The 11,745-nt window shown below is 36.4% G+C and overlaps 1 non-coding gene and 1 pseudogene across 1 annotated transcript; both read right to left on the reverse strand.

Moving 5' to 3' along the window:
• Nucleotides 1-1,079: 1,079 nt before the first annotated feature.
• LOC122400548 lies at nucleotides 1,080-1,201 on the reverse strand (annotated as a pseudogene).
• Nucleotides 1,202-4,820: 3,619 nt separating this feature from the next.
• LOC122400546 lies at nucleotides 4,821-4,938 on the reverse strand. Its single transcript, XR_006259358.1, has one exon. It is a non-coding gene; the product is annotated as a 5S ribosomal RNA (ribosomal RNA).
• Nucleotides 4,939-11,745: the final 6,807 nt, after the last annotated feature.

The raw sequence follows: 11,745 nt of genomic DNA on the forward strand, positions 1-11,745 counted from the left end.
TTATTTTTTGGGGTTTTGGCCACGTTTTCACGATTTGGGACCACTGTGGCGCTGACTTCGGCTTCGGTTCCGATAATGGCGGCCTTTGGCTTTCTTCCCGCTTGCGGGCCTTTCTCTCCTCTTTTAATTGGTTGGGGAGTGCTTCTACTGTTTTATTGAGACTTTTAATCATCTGCATAAGGTCGTCGTAACTGGGTGTGTTTTTAGCTGGTTTTGCCTTCATTTTTGAGGGAATGAATGACACTTCAGGTTTTAGAGTTCTCTTTCGGAGAGACAGGTTGGGTGCCGGGTTTAGTCCTTTCACATTTGGTGATTGTTTCACTGTCTCTCTGGTATGTGATTTTAATATCTCGTTGTTAAGAATATCGATACTTTCATTCGTGAGAAAGCACACTCTCGCGATTGAACGTTTTTTTTCCGTCTCGTCGTTTTTATCGTCTTTGGCTACATGAGTAGCCCTATTCGGGGGTAGGCCCCCCTTCGTTTACACTCCGTATCTATTGTCCGCGATTTTCTAAATTTTATTTTCTTATAATAATTGCTAATATGTAACTATAGTTATTTCGATCGAACTGGTAATATGGTTCCGGTAGCGTCTACGTTTAGCTGCACTGTCACGGCACTATTTATTGCACTCAGGTAGGAGCTCCTAAAAAATACGTCTGTCACCTTCGAAGGTCGAGTGACGAATGGTGTTTTCAACGTAGTCCGATCGTTGACGTCCGTATCTACTGGCAAGTGCAGTTTCCAATGCTGTTCAATAGATATGTATGTGTACCCGAATAACTGTTCAATATTTTACATATGTTTAAATACACGTGGAATATCTGACGTGCATTGATTAATGTAATTTTCCAACCATTGATGTTAATTTAAAAATCCGGAATATAGTTCCACAGGTATCCAAGATTCGGTAGAAAAATTAATTTTATGACTTATTTCGACTTTTATTATACAAATGTACTATCCGAAATCTTATATATTATTTTTTGTGGAACTTCACCGGTTAGATTGCGTTCCTTCTAGCTTCTGTGGTTTACCAATTCTCGTCGCCGCACGAATTGCAAAAAGAAAAAGAATGTCAACAATACGCGGTGTTCCCAAGCGGTCACCCCTCCAAGTACTAACCGCGCCCGACGCTGCTTAACTTCGGTGATCGGATGAGAACCGGTGTTTTCAACGTTTTGTTTTTGTTTTTAACCTGTTTATTTATGGCTACACAAATATTTTACAATATTACAACTTTAAATAAACAAAAAGTAGTTTTCTTTTTTTTAGTATCGCTTTAGAGACTTATACTATATTGCGTTCAGTCTTTTTTCCTGTTATTTGTTATCACGATAAATGATATTAAATCCTCGCTCGTTGTACTTTCCTTATCACTAGTTACATTGCTTTGGTCAATATGCGTCTTATTTTAAGTAATGCTCCCCAAAAATAGCCAACAAAAACGGAGCTAACATTGCAGAGTTAATCTTACTACTAACTTACTACTAAGATTTAATAAATAGATGGAAAAAGGTATTTACAAAAGCGGACAGAGGTAGTGAGATAGGAACTCTTATGGTTTATATTAATACTATCTTGGCGTTGCGCTTTGTTCTTATTCTATTTGTTTGGAAAACTTCATGGTATTAGTTGAAGGTTTATATCTAATATCTGATATTTGTACCAGCTATCCGACTTATAGGATGCTTATTTTTTTTTTTTTTTTTTTTTATTTCTATTTACATTCTATGTGCTTATGTGAAACTATGTAAATAATATGAAAATAACTCTGTCTTTGGTATCCTTAAACTAGTTAATATTGCGGATTTACATCTTATCTACTAATAATGGACGAACATTTAAATAGGCACTTTCTTTTGGTTTTGGTAAGGCAGCTTCATTCGGGTTTCAGCCACCAGAACTTCTTGTGGTCTATTTTGCTGTATTCTGTGTAATCTCTTTGTGGGACTGCTGTGCTATATTTAAGTAACCCTCTATACCTATTGTCTTGTATCCGCTCTGGAGGCAGTTTGATGGCTTTATTGCCTCTATGGCGCGGGATATGGTACAATATCGGGACTGCTTCTTCATTTTGCATGTAACCTTGCTTATCCAAGAGAATGAATGCTTCCGGCGGTATGTAGCCTGAGTTAATTGTTTTTCGTATGTAATTGTCGTCTGGATATGGGATCGGGAAAATCATGCTGTTATTTCTGACTTTGGCTGCTGTTGCGAAATAGTTTCTAGCGAGTTTTATAATAAAATTATCGATTCTATTTATTTCAGCTGCATTGTAAAGTTTCGTATTGCTTACGTATTTTTGGTAATTCGAGCTGGATGACCTATATATATTTAGACATGCTCTTAAACATCTCCTTTCGAATACGCGTAACTTCTCCATTATTGATGCTCCGATATTGTACCATATCTCGCACCCGTATGTGATTATGGGTCTGATTAATAATTGGTAGCAGATTAATTTCGTTTTTTTGTTTAAGTTTTTCGAATAGAATAATTTTGCGTTCATTAAAAGTGTGTTTTTAGCCTTTTGTAGTTGCTGTTCCACATGTTTATTCATAAGAAATCTGTTATCTAACGATATGCCCAAATATTTTACTGCGTTTTTATGTTCGATTTTTGTGCCTTTTTCAGTGTCCCCTATTAGGGAAAAGTCTTTGTGCTGTTTTACAATACTGGAAGATGCCCTTCTGCAGGAGGGTCTGAAGAGGATTGTTTCGCACTTGCTTGTGTTTACTCGCAGCTTCCAGGCTTTATAGTACGCGAATATTTTATTTACGGCCTTTTGCAGTGTTTGCTGTGCCTTTTTCGGTGTCTTGTCTGCCCTGTAAACTATTAGATCATCTGCAAATGCTATCATGGTGCAATCTGTGTTATCTGGTCCGAATAATTTCAGTGTGTCGCTAGTGTATATATTGAAGAGTATGGGTGAGTTTATTGTTCCTTGCTGTAGTCCGTTTGTTATGGTGAATGTTTTCGAGGATATTGCGTTGTTTATGCCAACTTGGAAGCTTCTACCATAAATCATGCTATGTATTAGTTTAATAATGGCTAACGGGAACTCTTTTCTTTGCAATTTGACTATTAGGCCATTTAGCCACACTGTGTCGAAGGCTTTTTCCAGGTCGACGAGACACGCACCCACACAGTCACCCCTATTCAGTGCCCAATTCACATCGGAGGACAGCTGATTTATTGCATGGATCGTGGAATGGTGCCTTCTGAATCCAAATTGGTTTTCGGGAATCAATTTCTTGGCGTTGCACACTGCTAGTATTTTGTCATTAATTATTCTTTCGAATATTTTACCTACGTTAGATAGTAAGCTGATTGGCCTGTAGCTGCTGGGGTTTGAACTATCTTTGCCTTTTTTCAGAGTCGGCAACGTTTTTGCTTTTTTCCAGTACTCTGGGAAGTAGGCGTGATTCAACATGTTATTGAATATGATTGTATAAAACATTATTATGTTCTTTGGCAGGTTTTTTAATACCAGGTTAGGTATTTTGTCGTTCCCAGCTGATTTCTTGTTATTTAGTGTTTTGTGTTTTCTTTGAACCTGTGAGGTGTTTGTGAAATAATCCAATATATCATCCGGTGATCTTGGTGACAGTGCGTTGTTCCTTTCTGAAAATGTGCAAATTGTATCCGGGATGTTGGTTGTGGTATCTGCAATGATTTGTCTATATTTGGGTGTTTTCAACGTAGTCTGATCGTTGACGCCCGTTTCTACTGGCAAATGTAGTTTTCAATGCTGTTCAATAGATACATGTGCACGTGTGACAGTGCATTACTTCACATATGTCAAGTGTTGCCGCCGCGTGAAGGGATTCCGCTGCAGTCAACAATGAACAGTGTCGTTTTTGAGGAAGTCACAATTTTTCACGGACTGCTTGCAATTTCTAAAGGACTAGGTCTGGCCGGATGCTGGTTTCAGATTTCTCTGGAAACGGTCGCCGGTTAAACCACCCTCGACGGCAATTGATGTAACGCAAACCCTCACGTGTTGACCACCAGGACTAGGACCGTAAGAACAAGAATGGGTAATAAATTAACCCAAGGATTGTGCAACGTCCTGCAGACCTTGATTTGCAGGATGAAACAAACCAGGCTGTGGGCGTTGCACAATCCAAAAATTGTCCAAATTTCGGATTGGGCAGGAGGAGGCCCAATCCGAACATCGACGCCTCCAAGGAGACACCAAGAGGGAGATTCGGAGGTTTCCTCTTGGGCTACGAGGCAGGGACAGGGCAGAATTGGTTGAATTCCAGGATTGCTTGGATTCTCGAATTCGGTGTATTCTCAAAGAACTTGGTTTCGCACCGGACGTGAACAAGAGAACTGTACTTCTTAAACGTGGACATTATCAAGGATATCACCTTACAAGTGATATCCCTTTTAAATATGGACTGTTACTAGAGCACCTTACAAGTGATCGATATAGTAAATATTGTTGTTCTTTGTTTTGAATAAATTGTTGTTTTTGTAAATCAAGAAGACATTGATTTGCTACATAATTAACTCCCCGAACCACCTACGGAATTGACATCAAGATACACATGGAATATCTCACGTGCATTGATTAATGTAATTTTTTAATCCTTGATATTAATTCACGGATTCGGGATATAATTTGACAGGTATCTAAGTTTCGGTAGAAAAATTAATGTGGTGAGTTCTTTCGACTTTTGTTGTAGAAATATCCTACCCGGAATCCTGTATACTATTTTTTGATACGATCACCGGATAGATTGCATCCCTTCTAGCTTTTGTGGTTTATCAATTTTCGTCGCGGCACAAATTGCAAAAAAAAAGAATGTCAACAATACGCGGTGTTCCCAGGCGGTCACCATCCAAGTACTAACCGCGCCCGACGCTGCTTAACTTCGGTGATCGGATGAGAACCGGTGTTTTCAACGTAGTCTGATCGTTGACGTTTGTATCTACTGGTAAGTGCAGTTTCCAATGCTGTTCAATAGATATGCGTAGATGTGTAATCTTGTGTTATTTCACGGTCCGCGTGGAAGAATAAAATGTGCTAGAGTCATAAAATTAAATTTTAAATTATTGTTGGAATTATTATCTGTATATCCCTCGTGGATGGATATCGAGGTAGAAATGTATTCATTTGGAGGCTTTTTAAAACAATTTAAATTTTATTAAATAATACAAACTTATTATATCTAACTCACAGTAACTCTCCAGACTCTCTCACAACTCACATATAACTCTCGACAAGCTCCCTCACAACTCTCAGTAAAAGCCTCTCGACTCGATAAACTCGCTCTACTTGCTCTCTAAAACTTCTCTGAAACACTACGCGCTTTTCTCGCGGTTTGTATTCATCTTCTCATTCATTTTCTTTCACTCCCTCTTTCATTCTTTCTTCCACTTTATTTCATTTATCCCAGACACAGACATCAACCATTCGAAGAACGCATTCGGTCACGTTCGCCTCGAGCCGTAGTTGGTCATGCGCTATCCGTTCACTCGATAATCTCAAGTACTTTGTCCCAAATACTCTTCTTTCACACCTCGACTAATCTTACCAAAACACATTGTGTTCACTCTGTAATAGATTCATTCGAAACATTCTTCAGCCATACCAATTAATAAACATTCATATGGCACGTCCATTCCTACGTTATGCACTCAGGTCTTTCGTGATTGCTGTAAAATTATCTGTATAAATAAATAAATAGTGGTTTTTATTATGGGGTCATCATCATTGCAAAAATTATGGGGCTTGTGTGAAAATCCTTGTCATTGGTAAAATTTTTTTGTAAATTGTATTATTATGTATTTTTCACTTATTGTTTTATTACAGAACCATATTTTTTTAAATGTAAAAGAAACTAAAACTGGACGTCCTCGAAGAAGGGCTCTAGGCTTTGTTTAGGTCATGGCGGGCCATGTGCGCCGGGTCCGACGACTTCAACGACGTAGAACCATAAACTCAAGGCCCTCGAGGACGTTGCAGCGTGCCACCCCCAAAAAGGACTTTCTTTGGAAAAGGGAAAGTCTTCGCTAACCATCGAGTTAGGAAAGATTTTCGGCAAACACTGCGTATTTTCTGGCTAGTGCTGTAAAAAATATATATTTATACACTGGGCGTGTTCGCATTTTTATTCCTTCTAAATACAGTCTTCCAAAAAGGAAACTTTTTGACGCATCGCGAATTGCTAATTTAAAGACTATTCGGTTCACCATGTGCAATGAATAGAGGCGTAAAAATAATCCATCATAAAGAACCAAGCTCCAGCGACCGCGAGCCTGACCATAACCCTTGGGCCAGGTTTTTCCAGATACCTGGAATCGCTATCCACCCTCTTCAGTGCAAATTTTCAGGAGTAGCTGCGCGCCAATTTAGAGAAAAGAATTTTCTGATTGGCTGGCTGCTAGTTATTCCGAATAGTACTTAAGAAGGAACTCTGTATAAACAAAATAGATAAAAATCAGATACCGAAATCAACATTACCTGCGATATATACAGGGTGTTCAGCCACCCCTGGAAAACTTCTAATGGAAGATTCTAGATGCCAAAATAAGACGAAAATCAAGAATACCAATTTGTTGATTGAGGCTTCGTTAAAAAATTATTAAAGAATTTTTTTTCTCGAAAGTACGTAGGATTGTGGTAGTATGTCTGTCCACCAAAAATGATTGTAATTGACCCCCGCAACCGACAATAATTTTTCCAGAATGATTTGAAACTTTTCAATTTCGCCGAAAAATATAAAACACCCCCTGTCGACTTTTCTTAAAAATTCGTTTTTGATTTTTAATAAATTTATTTGACGCTCTACAGAAAAGTTGTTTAGTACTTTTTGTAGGTGCCCACGAGCACTACTTCAGAAAAACATTTTATTGAAATATATTTACTATTGTAGGAATTATGGCCGATTGAAAATTGGACCATTTTTATGGAAGTTTTTCACTTTACGGGGTTAAGGAACAAGTTTTCGAACGTTTTTGGAATTTCTATATATTCTTTACCAAAATACGCGTAATTTGCATGTTGAAACAGTAAAATCCTCCAATCCGCCAGGAGTTATGATATTTTAACCATTCGTATGAAATTTGGGGGTAACATTTCTAGCCATTCATTATAATATCGATGAAGAATTTTTTTCTCGAAAGTACGTAGGAATTCGGGGCTATGTCTATTCACAAAAAATGATTATAATTGATCCCTGCAACTAAAAATAACTTTTTCAGAATGATTTGAAATCTTGTAATTTAATTTTTTTGTAACTTTTTAACGAAGCCTCAATCAAGAAATTGATATTCTTCATTTTCGTCTTATTTTGGCCTGTACAATCTCTCATTAAAATTTTTCCCAAGAGTGGGCGAGCACGCTGTATACCGAAGCGAAATCAGAGAGTTCAGTCGTTGTACACCATCAATTAATTTATATATTCGTCACGATGTAAATCGGTAAACACGTCAGATTAACGCAATGTACACGGCGCTTCTTATATGTTTATAAAATTTGTTATAATCACTTCTTCAAATAAATGTGATTTCTTGAAAATTTCTTTAAGTAGCATCTTTGTCTGAAAGTTTAAAGTCATAAATATAAATTTCTAAAATCGGTTTTAGGAAACGACTTTAAGAAAACGAATTTAAAGTCGTTATTATAAGAAAACGAAATAAATAAATACAACGAAATTAGTCTTGAATAATGTAAAACGCTTAGAAAAAATATTTCTCGAAGAATATAAGCTGCTACTGATACGAAGGGTGCATGTGCAAAATAATAATAATTAGGTCACATTTTAAACAAACAGTCTACTTACTGTTCAATTACTTGCTTTATATACATACAAATATTCTTTTCAATATGTTTTTTATATGTGTTATTAATGTATATGCGTATAATGTAATATTGATTAAATAAAAAGTATCGTAGGAAAAAGTATTTGATCGATTTCTTGAGACATTCTGAAACAAAATTAAGGAAACGCAGGAGAGTCCTATAAAATACGAACGTCCTCAACAGTAGCTTTAATTTCTTCTATGTCGACAATTAGTTCCTTGTACAATGTTACTCAGATTAAGTTTAATTCCGTCTACGAGTCATAATAATTTAGTACCAAAGTTAAGTTTCCAGCAAAGAAAAGAAAAGAGTAGTTCCTACTACATCAAGGAATAAGTCCGATCAAGGTTACTTAGGACGAGCCAAGAAGTTCATTTGTGGAATCAATTGGACATGCAGCCACCAGAGGAACACGAACAGAAGAATATAAGAAGATTGTCAAAATTCCTATCTGCGATTATTCGAATTTATAAAATAAGGTTCGTAATAATTATTACTGTTTATTATGTTAAGATTCTAATTTTACTGTTAGGAATAACATATTTTTTTAAATATTGAATTGTTCGTCCACGCCCATAATAACGTCAATCGTGTTTATTTTATTTATGTATTTGCTTTGTGCTGTAAATTATGGACGAACGTGAACTTTCTATGAAGGCTTAGCCTTTTGATTCATGCGATTATCAGATCTTACACATATTGGTTTCTACTAGCGATCTTGATTTCACGTGTATCTAATATATACGTGTACACGTGTAATTAACATATTCGTATCTTAATCCGTGTACTTTTCAATACACGGGTACACGGGTATTGAAATACACGGATACACGTGTATTGAAATATATGGGTACACGGATCATAATATCTATACATGTATCCGTTTATTGAGGTTCACGGATACACGTATCGAAATGTACTGTTCCACATGTATTACCCGTACCGCAAGTTTTATTTTATAATTAAATATCAGAATATTTAGATGTGTAAATTGTTTATGAGACTTAATTTACTGGGTAGTAGGTGAAAATAAGAAACATTATGGTTTTGGTTAATAAAGTTCAATTTATTAAATTTTTGTTTTGAGATTAGAAAACTAAGGTGTTAACATTCTCTGGAAGCAAACGGTTTCTTTTTTTTGTTACAATATTTCCAACGCATGAAAAGCATCGTTCCGACATCGCCGAGGTTGCTGGAATTGTTAAATATTTTTTGGCAACTTCGGAAATTGCTGGATATTTGTTTGCCCTAGCTTTCCACCATTCAAATGGATTTAAATCAAAGCGTAATTGTGGCTCGGTCATATATGTTTCAATTTGAATATAAACATCATTCTTATCGGTGATTTCGTTGTATAAAAAAAAAACCAAAACAAAAATTTTTCTTATCTCAAAACAAAAATTTAATAAATTGAACTTTATTAACCAAAACCATAATGTTTCTTATTTTCACCTACTACCCAGTAAATTAAGTCTCATAAACAATTTACACATCTAAATATTCTGATATTTAATTATAAAATAAAACTTGCGGTACGGGTAATACATGTGGAACAGTACATTTCGACACGTGTATCCGCGAACCTCAATAAACGGATACATGTATAGATATTATGATCCGTGTACCCATATACTTCAATACACGTGTATCCGTGTATTTCAATACCCGTGTACCCGTGTATTCAAAAGTACACGGATTAAGATACGCATATATTAACTACACGTGTATCTTCAATACACGTTCAAAATCAGAAACTCTAGTTTCTACCTGTAGGAAACTCTAAAACACAAGTTATACTCGATGGAAATGAAATTCATACGAAGCAATATGTCGTGCAATTAATTAATAACTCGATCACCGAAATTCAACAGAATAGTCTGGAAATTCGTTGTGCGATAAATTCTACACCTCACTAATACATTAACGTGCAAAGACAACATTTTGTAATGAGAAATTCAGCATAATAAGTAATCGTTTATTGTGACTCATTATACGAATATATGGATAAGATAAATACGTTCGACTTTTCATATTCTGTCATTGGAAATTTCCTATTTCTTTATCATTTCATGTTGCGTTCAATATTCTCTTACACCTTCATAACAAAGCATTTATGGCTGACCTTCATATGACACTTTTTCCTTGTTTTCACTTTCAAATTATGCTCTCGAAGTTTAATTGGAAAAATCTGGAACATTCCGTATATTAAGGATACTAAAAAGTAGAGGTTGAAACAGTTATGGAACTTTTTCAATAGGTCCCGTTCAAACAGTCAAAATGAAACTTTCATAATAAAAGTTGTAAAATATCTGTTCTACGAGAACAGTATTTTAAAAAGTTCTTAAAAATAAAATTTTTTCCTATAAAAATGCCATAAGAAAATATAGCTGATTTGAGAAAAAGTATAAATTCGAACAAAATTTAGAAAAATGATAATTAAAGTTAACTGTATTTTTCGATCACTGCCAGAAATTAAAAAGTATTTTAATTTAAAAGGTAGATAAATTAAGAAGATTTCAAGTCAATTGCTTGACTCACTTGATATTCTCATAAATGATCTACACTTCACGGCTTCTACACTAATTTTAGCAAGAAATGGATCACCATGATATCCGGTTAGCAATGAAGTACAAATTTTACGAAGTAGAATCTACGCCTCTAATCTTTGTTTGAGTTCAACAAGTGATATGTAATCTATGCATGTGCTTTATCTGGTATTCATTCCAATTTTATAAAATTAGTTTTGCTCCGTAAATCGTGTGGATTTAAGTTTGTCTGCCAAGTTCTGTATACAGGGTGTTCGGCTACCTATAGCAAAAATTTTAATGAGCGATAGTAGAGGCCAAAATAAGACGAAAATCAAGAATACTAATTTATTGATGGAGGCTTCATTGCAAAGTTATTAACATTTAAAGTTCCGCCTGTAGAATGACAATCCGCTAAACAGCTGCGTTCGCGCGGACGGTTGCGGCAGGCGAGTGCTAGTGGTTCTCACGCAGCATGAAAAATTCTGCTTACCGACATTATCGACAGCCTTAGATTTTTGTCCACTTATGTGAATGCGAACACCTTACGTTGAATAAGATTCAACCTGTCTTATGAAAATCCAGAAGGGCATATCAAAACTCGCCCGACGAGATTTTCACAGAGAAAGGGTGAATGCCAGTTCTAATATACAATGTTGTGAACAAAAATCACCCACATGCGATTATACACGCCCCACGATTGTCCACAGTGTCCACAAGTATCCACAAATAATCCTTTCAGGCACTAACCACTATGCAATTAAATAAACACGTACCGCGATTATGTTATTCGTGAATGTCTACGCGTACGTGTATCACGATTCTTCCGAGTTACTTACGAATAAAACTGTTATTAATTTTTCAAATACACTTCAATTTAAAAATGTAAAAAGGAATCGCAGGATAAATGAAATTTTCGCATCGATTTACGTTCACGGCGAAGAATGTAACAATACTAGCAGCTGACTGTGCCATCGATCAACGAGGTTCAGAAAAACAAATTCCGAACAGGACCCCGATTCTACGTCACTCGCCTCGCTTATCTCTCTACACACAGCGGAGACAAAGGGCAGCATCGGTACGTGTTCGGCCAGCTAGTCAGTCGCAAATCGCGTTCACGCGACACATTTTAGACATATTTGATTCAGTTATTGTTGCGACGCGAGCAGGACCTCGCAATTTAGCCTTTACGGCAGGGTTAGTTGGCGACAGTCAAGGCCCTCGGTCGAGCCGTTGGCCGGGCCTGCAAACGACCCTCAGCCTTTTGTTTCTCAAGGGTAACCAAGACGGAGTTTTCTAGACAACTGAAATGCACGTGCGCGGCTAGCGCGCATTTTCACTTGACTAGCTTTCACTTAATTGTTTCTAACATTCAAATTTACTAGAAAAATCCGTCCC

This window comes from Colletes gigas, unplaced genomic scaffold, assembly GCF_013123115.1.
Source record: "Colletes gigas isolate AHSC1104 unplaced genomic scaffold, ASM1312311v1 Colletes_gigas_Sc00018, whole genome shotgun sequence".
NCBI classification, from domain to species: Eukaryota; Metazoa; Arthropoda; class Insecta; order Hymenoptera; family Colletidae; genus Colletes; species Colletes gigas.